The following is a 20,323-nucleotide window of genomic DNA, read 5'->3' as shown; positions in this document are numbered from 1 at the left end:
CCCAAACAGTATTGTTTAGCTATTTTGGCTATATCATTGTTAATACCGGTAATGGAAAAGAAGTAGGAAATAAATCAAAATGAACGTATACCTATTTCTGGCACGTAAATCCAAGACTGGTTTAAAGACACTCATGGGTCTTGCAGAGAAGGTACATTGAAAACATCAGTGTTATATTGTCAACGTTTCGATGAAGCCCAGTCCATCTTTCTCAAGACCATCTTGTGAAAGATGGACTGATCTTCACTGAAACGTTGACAATAAAAACACTGCTGTTTTTGATCTACCTCCTCTGCAAGACCCTTGAGTGCCTCTAAACCAGTTTTGGATTTACATTTCTTTGTTTGTGAGCACCTGGGCATTTAATTCAAACACAGAGTGCCATGGCTACCCTTAAAACTATTTTTGGCATGAATGCAGTATTTATTTAGTTACATAGTCAGGTTAAAAAAAGGCATCTAGTCCATCTAACTCAAACAATAACAAATAAATATATTAAATAAATAAACAAACCTCCAAATGCAGAACCATAGACCCACAATTGATCTAGAGGGTGGCAAAAAACCTGTTAAAGCTTGGTCAAATATATCTCACTTGCACTGCACAGGTGGACTGGTTGATCACACTTCCTGCTTTTGGCTACTACTGATTATTTCCCCAAGTCTCCAAAGACAAAGGAACTTCATCTGGATGATGTATAGGGTACTGTTCCCCACCATCCTGACCTTCTCCTCCTGTTGGTACCGTGTCCTGGGTTGAACCCACCGTAGTGGCACCAGACGTTAAATGCTGATCTGCATCAAAGTGAGATACTTTTCAACCAAGGGATATGTAATGCTGAAGATGAGAGTGATATCTGTGTAGCACCTTGACCAAAAAGATGTATATGTGAGTACTCATACACAATTATAGGCTTGTAACAGCTTTGGTTGTTTTGGAAACATTTAGTTGATTATGACTACTTTCACATTTAAAGTGGTTCTATGCATAAAGGTAAAAAACCTTCTCTGTGCAGCATCCCCCCCAGCCCCCAAATACTCACCTAAGCCCCCTCTCGACCCAGCGATGTGCACTGGAGTCTCGGCTATCCCAGGACTCCCTCTTCTCATTGGCTGAGACAGAAGCAGGAGCCCTTGCTGTCAATCACAGCCAGTGAGCCAATGAGAAGAGAGAGGGGCGGGCCGGGCAGCAGCTCCGTGTGTGAATGGAAACATGGAGCAGCAGGTGCCCCCATAGCAAGCTGCTTGCTGTGGGGGCACCTAACAGGAGGGAGGGGCAGGACCCGAGAAGAGGAGGATCCAGGCTGCTCTGTGAAAAACCACTGCACACAGCAGGTAAGTATAGACATAATTGTTAGTTTTTCAGATTAACAAACTCATTCATTTTATTCAAATGACATCGCATAATGCAATAGTAGTTTAGGCCCATGGGGAAATGAATTAAATTGTCAAATTTGTTTGATAATTCAGATTCAAATAACAAATGGATCAAAATTTGCAATCCATTCATTGATTCGGATGCACATGACATCAGTCATGTTCAAATTTGTCTGATTAATAATATATTGAATATATACAGTAGCAATCTTCTGGGAAAAACTGAAAACATTTTTCAAATTCAAATATAAAGAGAAGATACGAAACAAATTCTGAAAATTAATTGGGTCAACATAACTAATATGATGAAACAAAATTCTTCAGTGAACAAATGCATCCAAAACTAAATTAAAATTTCCGTTGTGCATATGTCTACTGCTAAATGCAAGTGAGTTTCAGGCTTTTCCTTGTGGATTGACCGATAGCTATCTTTGCATAATACATTGACATTCATAAATTCTTCTGGAGGACATCCTGTCAGCAGTGATAGTGTACATTGTTGGTAGAACCATACATGGGCATGCAATTAGTTAAGGTTCACCTGCTAGCAGGAGGCGGGCTAGTGGTGGTGGGATAGGTGGGTTCACCTTTTTAGGGGGTTTATTCTCTGAAGTGGGATGAGGATGGTTTGTGATAGGGATGGGCGGGAGGCAATCCGGTAGATACAGTGCTAATATCTTTGCACTCAACGGCTATAACAACAACAACAACAACTGTGAAGTTAAAGACAAGGCTGTGCTTTCACACTTTTCAAAATGGTCTTCTGTTATGTCAGCTATTGCACGACTTATCCATGTTGCTCATTAGTTTTCAACCAGTCCTGAATATGATAAAGAATATTGTGGATGGCACTTTTGTAAAGGGCCTCCCACCATCAAGGAAATTTTACAAACAGAAAATGCCATGTGCTCAGCATGAACTGTACTCACAGGAGATGATAACATATCTAAGGAACTTAAACTTTCTAAGGATAGCATACTCTACAAATTGAACCCATTGATTGGTCAGAACAAGTTACTTTGAGTTGGAGGTTGCACAGGGAAGTCTGATCTGTTCAGTGAGGAATGGAATCTCCTTATTGCTCCAGGTCAAACTCACATCACTCTATTGTTGGTTCAGCATCACCACAAGCAAGTTCATCACCAAGGACAGTACTTTATGGAAGGAACAATAAGATCTACAGGGTTTTAGATTGTCAAGATAAAAATATGCATATCCTCCATCTTTCACAAATGTGTCAAGTGTCAAAAATTGTGAAGAGGGCACCAACAACAGCAAACAGTGGAGCCTCCAGCTGATAGATTAAACATAGAACCATCCCTCACTAATGTTCATAAACGACAGTGGAAACAGGTTCACCACCTTGCCAGTGTCTTTTGGAGTCGTTGGAAAAATTAGTACCTTTACAACCTTCAAGATCATGGCAAATGGCAAACTAGCAAACTCAACATACAAATAGGCAGCAAAGTTATCTTGAAAGAAAAGGATTCAGCATCAAGCAATAAGACAGATGCATAGTCAGGAAGTTACCAACTGTTTTTACCAGGGTTAACCTGGTCTAAAAATCATAGTTCAAGAAGGGACACACAAGTAGTTAGAAAAAAAAGAAAGAAGCTGAGGTCAGGACAGGTGGAGTACTTGCAGGAATGGCAAAGCCAGTCCTGTCTGTGATGTCTGTAACTAACATGGATTCTAAGGTCCAAACTTTTTTGTACAACTTTGCTAGAGGATGGCACATGCATACGCAGCTGCTGGATAACATCTTCCTTTATGAAATATACATTGCAGTGCAGCCTGTCTTCCACTAGTTCCTGCCTTTGTAGGAAGAGTTGCTGGCTGAAGGCAAGGCTGTACACTGAGAAGTTTCTTTCGGAGGCAGCAAAGTAATTACATAATTAGATAAAATCCTTGCTGCCTGCTGCTTGTATGTGGAAGATGCTTTAGACTATGATGTATGATGGGTAATAGGATCAGGGGTTATCTGCTTGAGGAGAACAGATTGATGTTTTAGACTGAAGTTGTTCTTAGATAAGGGATAATGGAGTCAGAGGTTATCTGTTTGTGGTTTGCAGACCAGTTTTTAAACTGTGATGTTCCCTGAGGGGTGATAGGGTCCAAGGTTACCTGTCTTTGGAGAGCAAATTGTGAAGGATTTTACTGCTTGGCTATTAATTAATGGCATCATGGACCACCAGTCAGCAAGTAATAGTTATGCTGCTATTTTTATGTGACTGTCAGTATGTAAAATCATTTGTATAAGGAGATTAAATTAAATATTTTAATATCCTGCTTATAATAAAATAGATAATAATCATTTAATGAATATGTACAAAATAATTTTACATTTCTTTTTTTTTTCATAAAAAAATTACAGACTTTTCAGTGAATCAAAACAGTTACTATTTTGGATGTTTTTTTCCATTATATTTAGATGCTAAATGCTATTCTATATTCTGCAGTTGAATGCTTTCTTTCAGGTTGCTGTTCACCACAAGACTAACAATAATTTGTGTATAATGCTATATCTCATTCAGTTAAAGCAGAACTAAACCTTCCTAATGTTTTTAGCCAAGGACGCTGCCATCTTAGCCTTTGTTTGAGCTTCAACTGCCATGATGCTGCACATGTGATCAGTTATGACACCAGTCATTTGATGTTTTGACAGTATGGATGAGAGCACAAGCAATTGTGACATTTAAATTCCTGCCAGGAATGTTACTGTTTTTTTTAAACTGTAAATCGATGGGTTTAGTTCCTCTTTAAGTAAAATCTTTTTCATTAGTACTTTTTTTTACTGCAGCTCAGCTTGGGTCATTAAAGCATTACACAAGCAGCCCTTAAGCTTAATGCACTTTAGTATGTTCAGTACTGGCAGTTTAAAAACTTTCATGCATCATATTTTGAACAGGCTGGGGAGCTTGCAAGAGGGGAGAGTATGCAAGGGAGTTCAGCGCTACATGAACAGAAGTGCAATAGAGAATAGCAGTATCACAAAAACATAGATGCCATTGCTAACATTCTTGAAAATACTTGTTCCATGACTGTCCTTGCTTGAAGACTTTGTGAGTCACAGATTTGGGACAAGCTTATCGGATGTCTGTATCTACTTGTATACTTGTTCTGGGTTATTGACTCATAGAGGTACATTCATGAAGCAGCAATATTGCCTTACCCTTATACTACTGTTTAAAAATAATTACCACCCATTTATAATAAATAAAATGGAAAGAGGTCCCAGAGACATGTGACTGTCTCTCCTCCAGTCATAGACTTCTTTCTGCTGCATTAAGCATAGAGAATGCTGTAGGACATTACAAACTGCGTAACTTGGCCTCCATTTTGTGAATGGGCCCCAAAATACAGACTGTAGAATGGAGTTGCACTGCAGAATATATTGGAGAGTGGATAGCAATATATGCATTTCCATTATAAAGGATCAACATGACAAGAGGATCAGCATGACAGGCAAATAACATTTATATAATGGGAAATCAGCAATGGCAGCCTCCATGTTTCTTTCACAATTGATTTCTTTTACCACTTCCCCGCCGCCCTATAGCAAATACACTGCTACAGGGCGGCAGGGGTGCGCAAAATCACACACACACACACACACACACACACACACACATATATATATATATATATATATATATATATGTGATATGGCATTTCTGGATAGGGCACACACAGCCATCCAGAGCAGTGTGCTTACACCCCTTCCCCCTAGTAAAACACTCCCTACACATAGTTAGCGCCTCCTTGTCCAGTGCCATTAGTACAGTGTCAGTGCTTTTTTTTTTAGCACTGATCACTGTATTGGTGTCACTGGGAATGTCAGTGACACCAAGTCAGTTCTCCCCAGTGTCAGAATGTCTGCCGCACTCCCGAAGTCACACTAAAAGTTTCTGATCGCCTCCATTACTAGTAGAAAGAAAAAAAAATCCCAGTATCTATACCGCCATTTGTAAATGCTATAACTTTCACGTAAATCAATTTACAGGTATTGGGATTTTTTTTAGCAAAGACATGTCACAGAATACATTTTGGAGTAAATTTATGAGGAAATTTTATTTTTAATTTTTTTTACTGGACATGTTTAACAGCAAAAAGTTCAAAATATTGTTTTTATCTCAAAATTGTCTGTTTTTTTTTATAGTGCAGAAAATAAAAACGCGCAGGCGATCAGATACCACCGAAAGAAAGCTCAATTTGTCGCAGAGGTAAAAATATGCATGGATACTTTTTTGGAAAATGTTTAAATGTCAGGAATCAGGAAGCCCAGTAAATAGTAAATATGGTCAAGGGGCAGTGAAACTTCTAGAATACATTGTTCATGTATTTTGTACACCAACTACATCAGTATTAAGTAGAGGTATATTCTTTAACCAATACATGCCAGTGTTTATTAGTTTGTAGCTGCACCTATGGTTAAAACTAGAGATGAGCGAAGTATTCAAAAATTCGATTCGGCGAATTCGTGGAAAAATTTTGATTCGAGTCGAATATATTCGCTGTGAATTTAACTTATAAAAGGGTGTTTCTAGGCTTCAGAGAGACTTTATATTAGTGCAGAACACTGTACCTTTAAGTTAAATGCCCTTGGAGTCTGCTGGGGAAGAGAAATAATACTGACAGTCAGTATGACATCCAGATGAGTGCCGTCGATCTTAGAATCACCACACACTTCACTCATTTGGGCAGTCACGGGGCCAAAACCAGAGTGTGGAGCCACAGTGTGGCGGTGGAGGCAGCAGCAATGGGAGGCCATACAGCACCCTATGACAAAAATGGAAACCACCAGCAGTGTGAGGAGACCTGAAAGTGGCACATGGCAGAGTGTGGCGATGGAGACAGCAGCAATGGGAGGCCGTACAGGGACCCATGACACACTCTGGACCTGGCAGAAGCATGAGGAGGCGGTACAGGGGCCCATGACAGATTACGGGCCTGGCAGCAGCATGAGGAGTTGGTACGGGGGCCCATGGCAGATTATGGGTTTGGCAGCAGCAATGGGAGGCCGTACAGGGACCCATGACACACTCTGGACCTGGCAGCAGCATTAGGAGGCGGTACAGGGGCGCATGACAGATTACGAGCCTGGCAGCAGCAACTTGGACAGGAGGACGTTCAGCTTCTGCACCGTCGGGTGCGTGCTTGCAAACTGTTGTCTCTTGGAAACGGATTCCAAGAAAGACTGCTGACGGAATCCGTGAAGAGGAGTAGCAGGAGAAGGAGCATCTGAACGAGCGGAATATGTCAACAAGCGACAACAGGGGCCCATGACAGATTACGGGCCTGGCAGCAGCATGAGGAGTCGGTACGGGGGCCCATGGCAGATTAGGGGCCTGGCAGCAGCTATGGGAGGCCCGTAATCTGCCAGCACCCTATGTCAAAAAATTCAACACACCAGCAGTGTGTGAGGAGACCTGAAAGTGGCACATGGCAGAGTGTGGCGATGGAGACAGCAGCAATGGGAGGCCGTACAGGGACCCATGAGAGACTCTGGACCTGGCAGCCGCATGAGGAGGCGGTATAGGGGCCCATGGCAGATTAGGGGCCTGGCAGCAGCTATAGGAGGCCCGTAATCTGCCAGCACCCTATGTCAAAAAATTGAACACACCAGCAGTGTGAGGAGACCTGAAAGTGGCACATGGCAGAGTGTGGTGATGGAGACAGCAGCAATGGGAGGCCGTACAGGGACCCATGACAGACTCTGGACTTGGCAGCAGCATGAGGAGGCGGTATAGGGGCCCATGGCAGATTAGGGGCCTGGCAGCAGCTATGGGAGGCCCGTAATCTGCCAGCACCCTATGTCAAAAAATTGAACACACCAGCAGTGTGTGAGGAGCCCCGAAAGTGGCACATGGCAGAGTGTGGCGATGGAGACAGCAGCAATGGGAGGCCGTACAGGGACCCATGACAGACTCTGGACCTGGCAGCAGCATGAGGAGGCGGTATAGGGGCCCATGGCAGATTAGGGGCCTGGCAGCAGCTATGGGAGGCCCGTAATCTGCCAGCACCCTATGACAAAAAATGGAACACACCAGCAGTGTGAGTAGACCTGAAAGTGGCACATGGCAGGGGCATGATTCATGGCGGATTTAATCAGTTGTGTCAGGAACTGGTGGTTTGAAATCCAGACTAATCCACGCCTGATTCATTTTCACAAACGTGAGTCTCTCCACACTTTGGGTGGACAGTCGTGTCCTCCGCGGAGTTACAATACCTCCTGCCGCACTAAACACGCGCTCCGATGCCACGCTACTGGCCGGGCATGACAGCCTTTCAAGGGCAAATTCAGCTAGTTGGGGCCAAAGGTCAAGTTTCGTTGCCCAGTAGTCAAGGGGATTGTCTACCTCGGTTGGCAGGGTGCTGTCCAAGTAGGCCCAAGCCTGTTGTTTGAGGTCCTGCTCCAGGTCCACCTGATGCTGCTGCTGCTGCGGCTGGTTAGTAGTTTCCTCACTGCGCTGGTGAAGAAAGCTACTCATCATCGACTGCAGACTGAGGCAGCCGCTGCTGGTGGAGCTACCACTGCTCCTACCACCCCACCCCTCCCCTGCTGCCATGGCAGCGGAACGCGAGCGCACAGGGCCCACAGTGTCTGAGGATGGACGTTGGCGCACAAAGGCAGAGACCAACTGACTACATAGGTGGTTTTTATAGTACGTTATTTTGGCCTCCCTCTCAGCAGGTGTGAAAAAGGCCACCATTTTTGAACGGTAGCGAGGGTCCAACAAGGTGGACAGCCAAAAGTCATCCCTCTGTCTGATGGTTATTATTCGGCTGTCGCTACGCAAGCAATTGAGCATGCTATGGGCCATTTGTGCCAAGGAATGCGAGGGACTCCCTGCCTCCATCTCCACAGCATACTGCCACGGTGCGTCTGGGTCCTCTGTCTCCTCCTCCTCCTCCTCTACCAGATGCTCCTGCTCCTCCACTCCTGTCCGCTGAGTGGAAAAACCACCCATTTCACTCAATAATTCCTGAGCACAAATGTCCTCCTCTACCTCCTCCTCTTCTTCCTGTCCTGCCCCCACAGGGGTCATGTGGCGTTGAGATCTGTGCGCCACGTCTACCGCACCCTGACCAGCCATTGTTAACAGCATTTGTTCCAGGACGTGCAACAGAGGAATGACGTCGTTCATCCCATAGTCCTGCCGACTCAAGAATAGCGTGGCCTCCTCAAAGGGCCTGAGCAAGCGGCAGGTGTCACGCATGAGCTGCCAATGGCTGACATCGAAGTTACACAGGGGAGTACCTTTATCCGCTTGTAACATCAGGAAATCGGTGATGGCCTTTCGCTGTTCGTAAAGGCGGTCTAACATGTGTAGGGTTGAATTCCACCTTGTTGCAACGTCGCAGATCAGGCGATGCTGTGGAATTCCGTTCTGCCGCTGCAGCTCAAGGAGGGTGTGCTTTGCGGTGTAGGAATGGCTGAAATGCATGCAAAGTTTACGTGACATTTTAAGGATGTCTTTCAGTGGGATGGTGGATTTTAGGAACCGCTTGACAACCAGATTGAACACGTGAGCCATGCATGGCGCATGGCACAACCTTCCTTGACGCAGAGCAGACACCATGTTCTCTCCGTTGTCGGTCAACATGGTTCCGATTTTCAGTTTGCGCGGAGACAGCCATCTGTCGATTTCTCTGTTCATTACACTCAGAAGTTCCACCCCTGTGTGACTACGTTCGCCTGGACCTGGCAGCAGCATGAGGAGGCACTATAGGGGCCCATGGCAGATTAGGGGCCTGGCAGCAGCTATGGGAGGCCCGTAATCTGCCAGCACCCTATGTCAAAAAAATTGAACACACCAGCAGTGTGTGAGGAGACCTGAAAGTGGCACATGGCAGAGTGTGGCGATGGAGACAGCAGCAATGGGAGGCCGTACAGGGACCCATGAGACACTCTGGACCTGGCAGCAGCATGAGGAGGCGGTATAGGGGCCCATGGCAGATTAGGGGCCTGGCAGCAGCTATGGGAGGCCCGTAATCTGCCAGCACCCTATGACAAAAAATGGAACACACCAGCAGTGTGTGAGGAGACCTGAAAGTGGCACATGGCAGAGTGTGGCGATGGAGACAGCAGCAATGGGAGGCCGTACAGGGACCCATGAGACACTCTGGACCTGGCAGCAGCATGAGGAGGCGCTATAGGGGCCCATGGCAGAATAGGGGCCTGGCAGCAGCTATGGGAGGCCCGTATTCTGCCAGCACCCTATGTCAAAAAAATTGAACACACCAGCAGTGTGTGAGGAGATCTGAAAGTGGCCATGGCATGAGACACTGTGGACCTGGCAGCAGCATGAGGAGGCGATACAGGGGCCCATGGCAGATTAGGGGCCTGGCAGCAGCTATGGGAGGCCCGTAATCTGCCAGCACCCTATGTCAAAAAATGGAACACACCAGCAGTGTGAGGAGACTTGAAAGTGGCACATGGCAGAGTGTGGCGATGGAGACAGCAGCAATGGGAGGCCGTACAGGGACCCATGAGAGACTATGGACTTCGCAGCAGCATGAGGAGGCGGTATAGGGGCCCATGGCAGATTAGGGGCCTGGCAGCAGCTATGGGAGGCCCGTAATCTGCCAGCACCCTATGACAAAAAATGGAACACACCAGCAGTGTGTGAGGAGACCTGAAAGTGGCACATGGCATGAGACACTGTGGACCTGGCAGCAGCATGAGGAGGCGGTTCAGGGGCCCATGGCAGATTAGGGGCCTGGCAGCAGCTATGGGAGGCCCGTAATCTGCCAGCACCCTATGACAAAAAATGGAACACACCAGCAGTGTGAGGAGACCTGAAAGTGGCACATGGCAGAGTGTGGCGATGGAGACAGCAGCAATGGGAGGCCGTACAGGGACCCATGAGACACTCTGGACCTGGCAGCAGCATGAGGAGGCGCTATAGGGGCCCATGGCAGATTAGGGGCCTGGCAGCAGCTATGGGAGGCCCGTATTCTGCCAGCACCCTATGTCAAAAAAATTGAACACACCAGCAGTGTGTGAGGAGACCTGAAAGTGGCACATGGCATGAGACACTGTGGACCTGGCAGCAGCATGAGGAGGCGGTTCAGGGGCCCATGGCAGATTAGGGGCCTGGCAGCAGCTATGGGAGGCCCGTAATCTGCCAGCACCCTATGACAAAAAATGGAACACACCAGCAGTGTGAGGAGACCTGAAAGTGGCACATGGCAGAGTGTGGCGATGGAGACAGCAGCAATGGGAGGCCGTACAGGGACCCATGAGACACTCTGGACCTGGCAGCAGCATGAGGAGGCGCTATAGGGGCCCATGGCAGATTAGGGGTCTGGCAGCAGCTATGGGAGGCCCGTATTCTGCCAGCACCCTATGTCAAAAAAATTGAACACACCAGCAGTGTGTGAGGAGACCTGAAAGTGGCACATGGCATGAGACACTGTGGACCTGGCAGCAGCAGGAGGAGGCGGTTCAGGGGCCCATGGCAGATTAGGGGCCTGGCAGCAGCTATGGGAGGCCCGTAATCTGCCAGCACCCTATGACAAAAAATGGAACACACCAGCAGTGTGAGGAGACCTGAAAGTGGCACATGGCAGAGTGTGGCGATGGAGACAGCAGCAATGGGAGGCCGTACAGGGACCCATGAGACACTCTGGACCTGGCAGCAGCATGAGGAGGCGCTATAGGGGCCCATGGCAGATTAGGGGCCTGGCAGCAGCTATGGGAGGCCCGTATTCTGCCAGCACCCTATGTCAAAAAAATTGAACACACCAGCAGTGTGTGAGGAGACCTGAAAGTGGCACATGGCAGAGTGTGGCGATGGAGACAGTAGCAATGGGAGGCCGTACAGGGACCCATGAGAGACTCTGGACTTCGCAGCAGCATGAGGAGGTGGTATAGGGGCCCATGGCAGATTAGGGGCCTGGCAGCAGCTATGGGAGGCCCATAATCTGCCAGCACCCTATGTCAAAAAAATTGAACACACCAGCAGTGTGTGAGGAGACCTGAAAGTGGCACATGGCATGAGATACTGTGGACCTGGCAGCAGCATGAGGAGGCGGTACAGGGGCCAATGGCAGATTAGGGGCCTGGCAGCAGCTATGGGAGGCCCGTAATCTGCCAGCACCCTATGTCAAAAAATGGAACACACCAGCAGTGTGAGGAGACCTGAAAGTGGCACATGGCAGAGTGTGGCGATGGAGACAGCAGCAATGGGAGGCCGTACAGGGACCCATGAGAGACTCTGGACCTGGCAGCAGCATGAGGAGGCGGTATAGGGGCCCATGGCAGATTAGGGGCCTGGCAGCAGCTATAGGAGGCCCGTAATCTGCCAGCACCCTATGACAAAAAATGGAACACACCAGCAGTGTGTGAGGAGACCTGAAAGTGGCACATGGCAGAGTGTGGCGATGGAGACAACCCACCGACTGTTTTGCTCGCTGCCAAGCTGCCACCCTCTTCTCCTGATGATGCGGAAGCAATAGCCTGATGACGACGAGGCTGCCAAGTGCGATCAGCCTCATCATCATCAATTAGGGTCTCCGCCTCACTACTAGCCCCCTCGGCTGCGTGTGGGTCAGGAGACAGACCTGTCTCTAGACCGGCTATCGAGCCACTCTCCTCGCCACTACTTCTTCGCCTGGCTGCTGAAGAGGCGGATGTCTCCCCCCGTTCCTGACCGCCCTCTGGTAGCTCTTCCTCACTGTACTGGATGACACCGGGAGCACTGGCCTCTGGCTGCGAATAGTGCTGCCTCGACCCCTTCCTCTGCTGCCACGTCTGCTCGCTCCTAAAACATTGCCTCCTCTGCCACTCCTCTGCATGTTGTCTGACATACTCTTTAATTCAACGATTCTGTGTCCCTGAGTAACAATTCTGTGTCTGTCCCTGAGTAACAATTCTGTGTCCCTGAGTAACGTTTCTGTGGCCCTAAGTAACAGTTCTGTGGCCCTCAGTAACAATTCTGTGTCCCTCAGTAACAATTCTGTGTCCCTCAGTAACAATTCTGTGTCCCTCAGTAACAATTCTGTGTCTGTCCCTGAGTAACAATTCTGTGTCTGTCCCTGAGTAACAATTCTGTGTCCCTGAGTAACAATTCTGTGTCCCTCAGTAACAATTCTGTGTCCCTCAGTAACAATTCTGTGTCCCTCAGTAACAATTCTGTGTCCCTGAGTAACAATTCTGTGTCTGTCCCTGATTAACAATTCTGTGTCTGTCCCTGAGTAACAATTATGTGTCCCTAAGTAACGTTTCTGTTGCCCTAAGTAACGTTTCTGTTGCCCTAAGTAACGTTTCTGTGGCCCTAAGTAACGTTTCTGTGGCCCTAAGTAACGATTCTGTGGCCCTCAGTAACAATTCTGTGGCCCTCAGTAACAATTCTGTGGCCCTCAGTAACAATTCTGTGTCTGTCCCTGAGTAAGAATTCTGTGTCTGTCCCTGATTAACAATTCTGTGTCCCTGAGTAATGTTTCTGTGGCCCTAAGTAACAGTTCTGTAGCCCTCAGTAACAATTCTGTGTCCCTCAGTAACAATTCTGTGTCCCTCAGTAACAATTCTGTGTCTGTCCCTGAGTAACAATTCTGTGTCTGTCCCTGAGTAACAATTCTGTGTCCCTGAGTAACGTTTCTGTAGCCCTAAGTAACAGTTCTGTGGCCCTCAGTAACAATTCTGTGTCCGTCAGTAACAATTCTGTGTCTGTCCCTGAGTAACAATTCTGTGTCTGTCCCTGAGTAACAATTCTGTGTCCCTCAGTAACAATTCTGTGTCCCTCAGTAACAATTCTGTGTCCCTCAGTAACAATTCTGTGTCCCTGAGTAACAATTCTGTGTCTGTCCCTGAGTAAGAATTCTGTGTCTGTCCCTGATTAACAATTCTGTGTCCCTGAGTAACATTTCTGTGGCCCTAAGTAACAGTTCTGTGGCCCTCAGTAACAATTCTGTGTCCCTCAGTAACAATTCTGTGTCCCTCAGTAACAATTCTGTGTCTGTCCCTGAGTAACAATTCTGTGTCTGTCCCTGAGTAACAATTCTGTGTCCCTGAGTAACGTTTCTGTGGCCCTAAGTAACAGTTCTGTGGCCCTCAGTAACAATTCTGTGTCCCTCAGTAACAATTCTGTGTCTGTCCCTGAGTAACAATTCTGTGTCTGTCCCTGAGTAACAATTCTGTGTCCCTCAGTAACAATTCTGTGTCCCTCAGTAACAATTCTGTGTCCCTGAGTAACAATTCTGTGTCCATCAGTAACAATTCTGTGTCCCTCAGTAACAATTCTGTGTCCCTGAGTAACAATTCTGTGTCTGTCCCTGAGTAAGAATTCTGTGTCTGTCCCTGAGTAACAATTCTGTGGCCCTAAGTAACGTTTCTGTGGCCCTAAGTAACGTTTCTGTGGCCCTAAGTTACGATTCTGTGGCCCTAAGTTACGATTCTGTGGCCCTAAGTAACGTTTCTGTGGCCCTAAGTAACGTTTCTGTGGCCCTAAGTAACGGTTCTGTGTCCCTCAGTAACAATTCTGTATCCCTCAGTAACAATTCTGTGTCTGTCCCTGAGTAACAATTCTGTGTCCCTCAGTAACAATCCTGTGTCCCTCAGTAACAATTCTGTGTCCCTCAGTAACAATTCTGTGCCCTCAGTATCAATTTTGTGTCCCTGAGTAACAATTCTGTGTCTGTCCCTGAGTAAGAATTCTGTGTCTGTCCCTGATTAACAATTCTGTGTCCCTGAGTAACGTTTCTGTGGCCCTAAGTAACAGTTCTGTGGCCCTCAGTAACAATTCTGTGTCCCTCAGTAACAATTCTGTGTCCCTCAGTAACAATTCTGTGTCTGTCCCTGAGTAACAATTCTGTGTCTGTCCCTGAGTAACAATTCTGTGTCCCTGAGTAACGTTTCTGTGGCCCCAAGTAACAGTTCTGTGGCCCTCAATAACAATTCTTTGTCCCTCAGTAACAATTCTGTGTCTGTCCCTGAGTAACAATTCTGTGTCTGTCCCTCAGTAACAATTCTGTGTCCCTCAATAACAATTCTGTGTCCCTGAGTAACAATTCTGTGTCCCTCAGTAACAATTCTGTGTCCCTCAGTAACAATTCTGTGTCCCTGAGTAACAATTCTGTGTCTGTCCCTGAGTAAGAATTCTGTGTCTTTCCCTGAGTAACAATTCTGTGGCCTTAAGTAACGTTTCTGTGGCCCTAAGTAACATTTCTGTGGCCCTAAGTAACGATTCTGTGGCCCTGAGTAACGTTTCTGTGGCCCTAAGTAACGTTTCTGTGGCCCTAAGTAACGGTTCTGTGTCCCTCAGTAACAATTCTGTATCCCTCAGTAACAATTCTGTGTCTGTCCCTAAGTAACAATTATGTGGCCCTAAGTAAAGTTTCTGTGGCCCTAAGTAACGTTTCTGTGTCCCTAAGTAACGATTCTGTGGCCCTAAGTAACGATTCTGTGGCCCTAAGTAACGTTTCTGTAGCCCTAAGTAACGTTTCTGTAGCCCTAAGTAACGTTTCTGTGGCCCTAAGTAACGGTTCTGTGGCCCTCAGTAACAATTCTGTGGCCCTCAGTAACAATTCTGTGTCTGTCCCTAAGTAACAATTCTGTGGCCCTAAGTAACGTTTCTGTGGCCCTAAGTAACGTTTCTGTGGCCCTAAGTAACGATTCTGTGGCCCTAAGTAACGTTTCTGTGGCCCTCAGTAACAAATCTGTGTCCCTCAGTAACAATTCTGTGTCTGTCCCTAAGTAACGTTTCTGTGGCCCTAAGTAACGGTTCTGTGGCCCTAAGTAACGGTTCTGTGGCCCTCAGTAACAATTCTGTGTCCCTCAATAACAATTCTGTGTCTGTCCCTAAGTAACAATTCTGTGGCCCTAAGTAACGTTTCTGTGGCCCTAAGTAACGGTTCTGTGGCCCTCAGTAACAATTCTGTGTCCCTCAATAACAATTCTGTGTCTGTCCCTAAGTAACAATTCTGTGGCCCTAAGTAACGATTCTGTGGCCCTCAGTAACAAATCTGTGTCCCTCAGTAACAATTCTGTGTCTGTCCCTAAGTAACAATTCTGTGGCCCTAAGTAACGTTTCTGTGGCCCTAAGTAACGGTTCTGTGGCCCTCAGTAACAATTCTGTGTCCCTCAATAACAATTCTGTGTCTGTCCCTATGTAATAATTCTGTGGCCCTAAGTAACGTTTCTGTGGCCCTAAGTAACGATTCTGTGGCCCTCAGTAACAAATGTGTGTCCCTCACTAACAATTCTGTGTCTGTCCCTAAGTAACAATTCTGTGGCCCTAAGTAACGATTCTGTGGCCCTCAGTAACAATTCTGTGTCTGTCCCTAAGTAACAATTCTGTGGCCCTAAGTAACGTTTCTGTGGCCCTAAGTAACGATTCTGTGGCCCTCAGTAACAAATCTGTGTCCCTCAGTAACAATTCTGTGTCTGTCCCTAAGTAACAATTCTGTGGCCCTAAGTAACGTTTCTGTGGCCCTAAGTAACGATTCTGTGGCCCTCAGTAACAATTCTGTATCCCTCAGTAACAATTCTGTGTCTGTCCCTGAGTAACAATTCTGTGTCCCTAAGTAACGTTTCTGTGGCCCTAACTAACGATTCTGTGGCCCTAAGTAAACGTTTCTGTGGCCCTAAGTAACGATTCTGTGGCCCTAACTAACGTTTCTCTGTCCCTAAGTAACGTTTCTGTGTCCCTAACTCTCTCCCTGCATACAGCCAGGTCTGCCTCTGTTGAATGACTGGAGGCAAATGGAGAATTCTAAAATGGCCGCTATTTATAGCTCGACCATTACACTGTGCTGGCTGGCTGGCTGCTGATTGGCTAATGCGATCACATGTCATGAATGAATGCATTATGGGTCAGCGCGCCTTGTCTGCGCGCCTTCCCAGACATCCCCGCTCCGTCGCCGCACATGTCGCCGCCATTTTAGGAAAAATTTCGATTCGTGCATCCGAAGTCTGCTTATTTTCGGATTCGACGCGAATCGAAATTTTCCTAATATTCGAAACGAATTCCACTTCGCCTACTTCGATTCGCTCATCTCTAGTTAAAACCTATGTCTTTTCTCTAAAAAAAAAAATGTTCCTGTTAGCAGAGAAGCAGCAGATAAATATATGTGGATTATGCATTGTCTGTTCTGTAGAGCTGTATACAATATCTCTAACAGGTTATGAGCCCAGATGACCAGTCATAGCCAGCTACAGCAAAGAAGTGAAAGACAGAAGCAGAAAGAAGACTAAGACCAAATAAAAGAAAATGGCCAGTAACACAGCTGCAACAAAGTTTTGATTTGCAAATCTGACAAACCAGAACTACCAGTCTTGAAAATACTGCTAATATGTGAAGATACATGGAAATGTATAAATGAAGTCAGGCCAGAACACCCTTCAGTTGAGTAGATAGAAAAAGATCAGAAGACTCAGAGCACCATCTCTCTTAGCACTGAAGATGATTAAATTATGCTTATATGTAAGTGTGAAACTGCTAAAGAAATGTGGGGAGGATTACAAAAGGTGCATAAAAGAGTTAATCTCAGCAACAAACTGTATTTGATTAGAAAGCTATACCAAACCAAGCTGATGAAAGGCCAGGATATGCAGGATTACATAGGGCACACCCTGGAAATGGTTGAACACCTGAGAGGTATAGAAGAAGAAATAAAAGATTTTCATGTTGCAGCACTATTACTTACTGGTTTACCAGAAAGTTATGAAACGCTTGTCATAGCACTTTATTCACACCCAGATGATGAAATTATGTTGGAATATGTTAAGGGAAAGTTTATGGATGAATATAAAAGTAAAACAGAAAGCATTAATAGTGACAGTGCCTCTGTCGCAGAATCTGTTTTAAAGATGAAAAATAGGAATACAACAGTAACATGCAACAGGAAACACATGAATATTTTGTGTGCAAGAAACAAGGTAATTTAAAAGCAAATTGCAGAATCTAGAAAGCCAGAATGCAAAAATAATCTGAACTACAACAGGCCAGAAGTGCAAAGGAAGAAACAGTTTTTCAGGCATGGTGTATTGATTCAGAAGCTACGAGTCAAATGACAAATTGCAAAAAGTTCTTTAATCACCTTTATAAGAGTAAAACGGAAAGAAAATCGCCACAGCTAGTGAGCAGATAATGTAATCAGAAGGAATAGGAGACTGTTTTCTTTAATGTCCTATTTCCCAGAGTGTCACCAGAAAGATATCTGTGAAAAATGTCCTGTATGTCCCTGCTCTTGAAACTAATCTTTTTTCAGTGAAGAAGCTTACAAAACAAGACAGTGGGGAAGATTTACTAAAAATGGTGTACTCAGAAACTGGTACAGCTGTGCATGATAGCCAATCAGCTTAAAAATTCAGCTTGTTCAATTAAACTTTGACAATTAATACCTGAAAGCTGATTGGTTTCTATGCAGAGCTGCGCCAGATTTTGCACCATGCAGTTTTTAGTAAATAACCTCCCTTGTAGTGACCTTCCAAGATGACAGTTATGCCATCACAGGGGATATCTTACTTGCAAAGGCTAAAATGACAGCTGTACTGTGTCAGCTGAACTGCAATAAAGTGGTACAGTGGGGATCGAAAGTTTGGGCACCCCAGCTAAAAATTTGTATTAATGTGCATAAAGAAGCCAAGGAAAGATGGAAAAATCTCCAAAAGGCATCAAATTACAGATTAGACATTCTTATAATATCTCAACAAAAGTTAGATTTTATTTCCATCATTTACACTTTCAAAATAACAGAAAACAAAAAAATGGCTTCTGCAAAAGTTTGGGCACCCTGCAGAATTTATAGCATGCACTGCCCCCTTTGCCAAGCTGAGACCTGCCAGTGTCATGAAAATAGTTGACGCTCACAAAGCTGGAGAAGGCTATAAGAAGATAGCAAAGCATTTTCAGATGTCAATATCCTCTGTTCGGAATGTAATTAAGAAATGGCAGTCATCAGGAACAGTGGAAGTTAAAGCAAGATCTGGAAGACCAAGAAAAATATCAGACAGAACAGCTCGCAGGATTGTGAGAAAAACAATTCAAAACCCACGTTTGACTGCACGATCCCTCCAGAAAGATCTGGCAGACACTGGAGTTGGGGTACACTATTCCACTATAAAGAGATACTTGTACAAATATGGTCTTCATGGAAGAGTCATCAGAAGAAAACCTCTTCTACGTCCTCACCACAAAAATCATCGTTTGAACTTTGCAAATGAACATATAGACAAGCCTGATGCATTTTGGAAACAAGTTCTGTGGACCGATGAGGTTAAAATTGAACTTTTTGGCCGGAATGAGCAAAGGTACGTTTGGAGAAGAAGGGGCACAGAATTTAATGAAAAGAACCTCTGTCCAACTGTTAAGCATGGGGTTGGATCAATCATGCTTTGGGGTTGTGTTGCAGCCAGTGGCACAGGGAACATCTCATGAGTAGAAGGAAAAATGAATTCAATAAAATTTCAGCAAATTTTGGATGGTAACTTGATGCCATCTGTGAAAAAGCTGACGTTAAAGAGAGGATGGCTTCTACAAATGGATAATGATCCTAAACACACCTCGAAATCCACGGGGGATTACATCAAGAGGCGTAAACTGAAGGTTTTGCCATGGCCTTCACAATCTCCTGACCTCAACATAATTGAAAATCTATGGATAGACCTTAAAAGAGCAGTGCGTGACAGACAGCCCAGAAATCTCAAAGAACTGGAAGACTTTTGTAAGGAAGAATGGGCAAAGATACCTCAAACAAGAATTGAAAGACTCTTGGCTGGCTACAAAAAGCGTTTACAAGCTGTGATACTTGCCAAAGGGGGCAGTACAAGATATTAACTCTGCAGGGTGCCCAAACTTTTGCAGACGCCATTTTTTTGTTTTCTGTTATTTTGAAAGTGTAAATGATGGAATTAAAATCTAACTTTTGTTGACATATTATAAGAATGTCTAATCTGTAATTTGATGCCTTTTGGAGATTTTTCCATCTTTCCTTGGCTTCTTTATGCACATTAATACAAATTTTTAGCTGGGGTGCCCAAACTTTCGATCCCCACGGTATATACTGCAAAGGAGTAAAAACATTCAGACTGCATTCTCACATGGCACAGACAACTTTGGCACAGAAGTCATTACATATTAAAGAAATTAACTGATAATGACTATGCAAGTGGAATAACAGTTAGCCCAGATGATCAAACAATGAAATGTCCTAGCAGTATAAAAGGCAAAATGACAAGAAAGCCATTCCAAAGCAAAGTAACAGCAGAGCTAAAACAAACTTTAGACTTCATTCAGATCTTTGCTGTCCAATGGAAAAAATTACTCCAGGAAAGCAGAGGTATTTTCTCACTTTTATAGATGATTTCTCCAGGTATGCAATGCAATGCTAAACAAAAGTGCAGTGCCATAGAAACTTGAACAGTATTCGGGTTATGTAAGGAACAAATTTGGCAAAATGCTGAGTGTATGGCACACAATGGATCTGAATATACTGGTGATAACACGCTTGCGATTCTCAGGCCTGAAGATTACCAACTCCCCCCCCCCCAAATTATATATTTTCTAAAAGCAGACACCCTAGAAAATAAAGTAGTGGTAGTTCCAATTTTTATATCACATGATATTACCGAAAAGGCCTAAGAAACGCAAATTTCAGTAAAAAACACATAAGTGAATTTTAGGGCAAACGCAATAAATTACCCGCATTTATGGTAAAATATAAAAGATGAGGTTGCACCAAGTAAATAGATACCCAACATATCAGACCCTAAATTTGTGTGCACCTGTGAAATGGCAACAAACTTCAGTACCCTATATTTTCTATATGTGACACTTCAAAAGCCCTTACAGGTCATCAGTTTAGCGTTACGGAGGAGTTCTTGTGCTAGAATTATTTCTCTTGCTCCTCATGTATATCACAATTGACATTTGCATGTAGGTGCTCCGGCTTGTGCGTTTACTTTTGTATGTGTGTATACGTGGGGGGTGGGGGGACCTCAA

The sequence above is a fragment of the Staurois parvus genome, unplaced genomic scaffold (genome assembly GCF_062004578.1).
Source record: "Staurois parvus isolate SC_StPar_1 unplaced genomic scaffold, SC_StPar_1.0 ptg000059l, whole genome shotgun sequence".
In the NCBI taxonomy this organism is placed as follows: Eukaryota; Metazoa; Chordata; class Amphibia; order Anura; family Ranidae; genus Staurois; species Staurois parvus.
This window is presented reverse-complemented; position numbering follows the sequence as displayed.